This window comes from Ovis aries, chromosome 13 (genome assembly GCF_016772045.2).
Source record: "Ovis aries strain OAR_USU_Benz2616 breed Rambouillet chromosome 13, ARS-UI_Ramb_v3.0, whole genome shotgun sequence".
Lineage (NCBI taxonomy): Eukaryota > Metazoa > Chordata > Mammalia > Artiodactyla > Bovidae > Ovis > Ovis aries.
In genome coordinates this window covers 60,539,977-60,542,758 of record NC_056066.1, presented here as the reverse complement: position 1 = coordinate 60,542,758, position 2,782 = coordinate 60,539,977, and positions in this window count along the sequence as shown.

The following is a 2,782-nucleotide window of genomic DNA, read 5'->3' as shown; positions in this document are numbered from 1 at the left end:
TAAATTTTCACTCTGTGTTTTATTGACTTGGGTACAGCCAAGTCATGGACAATAAATCAGACAAGAACAACATGTTCCACTACCCGGACATGAGCCCATAAGTCAGCAGTGCCAGTTGATCATCCAGTGTTCAGAGTCCTTCTCTAGATGCCATCTGGGAAGGTGGAAGGCATTAGCAGAGGACATATAAGTCCTACAAAAGATTATGGCATTGTGGAGACAATGGACCTTCCAAGAAGCCTTTCCCATTCCTTTACTTGAGTAGTTGAGCCTCCTCCCTTATACTCTCACAACCTCTCTGCTTCTTTTTTTTCCCCCTGAGGAAGCGGAATCAGTTGGCACTAAGTATTTTTCTAATTCATCTTTATTGGACAGCACTGGCAAGTTTTAACAGACAGTGAGACCCCTGAAAGTAGGGACTGGCTGTGATTTCTGTATGTCCAGACTGTGCAGTGATCATTTGTTGAAAACAATGAATGGATAAATTCATTATGGTATTCACTTGTAGCCTGAAAGATCTTAGGGCTTCCCTGGTGGCTCAGCGGTAAAGAATTCACCTGCAATACAGGAGACCCAGGTTAGATCCCTGGATCAGGAGGATCCCCTGGAAAAGGGAATGGCAACCGACTCCAGTATTCTTGCCTGAAGAATCCCATGGACAGGGGAGCCTGGCAGGCGACAATCCATATGTTGAGTTGCAAAGAGTCAGACACAGCTGAAGCAACTGAGCATACATGCACACTGATAGATCTTAAAATTGGCATTTCTCATCTAAGAAAATGCAGATCCATTAAGTGGAAGAGAATTGCCTAGGGTACACTATGGGCAAGAAAGAAAAACTGAGGGCTCTCATAACGCACTCACGGTCCAGGTCTTCATAATTCTGCATTTTTCTCCTTATTTCCTACTCCAAATCCTTGACATTAGCTGCTTATGGGCCTTTCTTGGACTCTGGCCCTGAGTAGAGACCAACAAAGAAAGTATGGAAGGAGGCTCTGTCAGGAAGTCTGCCTGTGAGTCCACTGGATTTTCTTTTTTGAGTCTTTGGTGTGCCTTATGGTTATTTTACAACTTTTGATGGATCTAGTGTTCTTCTAATATAGTCTTTGTGAAGTTGGCAGGTATTAGGAGCAGCATGATGGGGCTCAGGAAGTCTGTTTCCCCTTTATATCCAGACGGCATGTTTTCCAGGAAAGCAGTGAGCACAAAGTCATCCATTGAACTCTCATTGTCTATGACTATGAAAAGAACTTTCTATCCATGACCTGTTAGAATACTCACAGAATCCCTAATAAGTAGGTGGAGTTTGTTCAGGGAGCTTCCGTGGTGGCTCAAATGGTAAAGAATCTGTCTGCAATATGGGAGACCTGGGTTCAATCCGTGGATGGAGAAGATACCCTGGAGAAGGGAATGGCTACCCACTCCAGTATTCTTGCCTGGAGTATTCCATGGACAAAGGAGCCTGGTGGGCTACAGCCTATAGGGTTGCAAAGGTCAGATATGACTGAGCAACTAACACTTTCACTCTTCACTTTTTCAAACAGTGCTTAGATTGAGCTATGGATTTAGATCCAGTTTACCTGTCTGCAGAGCATATGTTCTTCCTATATCCCAGAAGATCAATGCCTAAGTAACAAAGGATGAAGATATCTGTTCAACCTGAAAAGCTGTAATGGGTTGAAGAGAGTTATAGTTGTTATCTTCTGAAAAGGCATGTTCTGTGCAAGCCTAGAGGGCAGAACTCAAAGTCTTGGGTGGAAATTGTGGGGGAGCAGCAGCAGCAGCAGGTTTAAACTAACTGGAACTATCTCTGATGATTGAAACCATCTAGAAATAGTTGGACAGTCTGGGAGAAGTGGTGGCTCCTAGTGTCCAAATGCTGTAAACTGAGTCAGCATGATCTCTTCTCTCAGATTCTGTGGGGAGGACTGGTATATTGATCAGCTGAATATGGATTTGTTTACCAGGCACAGTGTCTAAGAGGAGAAGAGAGCAATGTTCTGCCACTCTGTTTAGGGAGAGAGACAACAAACATATAATGCAAGATGGTGACAAGTACTATAAAGAAAAATAAAGCAGAGTTAGGGATAGAGAATAATATGATATACAGTGTGTGTGTGTCTGCTTTGAACAGGTTATCCAGGGGAGGGCTCTCAGGGGAAGAAACAGACAAGAAAACTACCTGCACTGGGGAAGTGAGCCGCATGAATCAGAATCTTCCAGGCAGAGAGAACATCAAGAGCAAAGACTCTAAGGAAGGAAGGTACTGGGTGTTTTAAGAAGAGCAAAAAATCAAGTGTGCCTGGAGCACAAGAGTGAGTGAGGGAATAAACAAAAAGAAGCTAGACTAATAAAGGCAGACAGAGCTATAGTATGTCAGATCATACAGGAATCTATTAAAGACCTTGTAATTTATTTGATATATGATAGGGAATTGTGACTTACATTTTGAGAGGTCATTCAAATCTGAAAGTTTGTTTTTGTCTCTTTGCCTATAAGATATCACTGAACAGAGGAGCCTGGCAGGCGACAGTCCATGGGGTCCCAAAGAGTCAGACACGACTAAGCGACTTCACTTTCACTTTTCTCCAGGGAAATGATGAAAATGTCTTTTAATTTCTCCGAGTAATGTATTTGGGCTAAAGAGTGTTTTTTGAATGTGTCACCGCCCATGTACTGGCAGTATGTGTTTTACATAATTTTAATTTTAATACTCATTTTAGAAAAAAATCACTAGACATTGACCTGGTAATTTTACAGATAACATCACTTAGTATGTGAT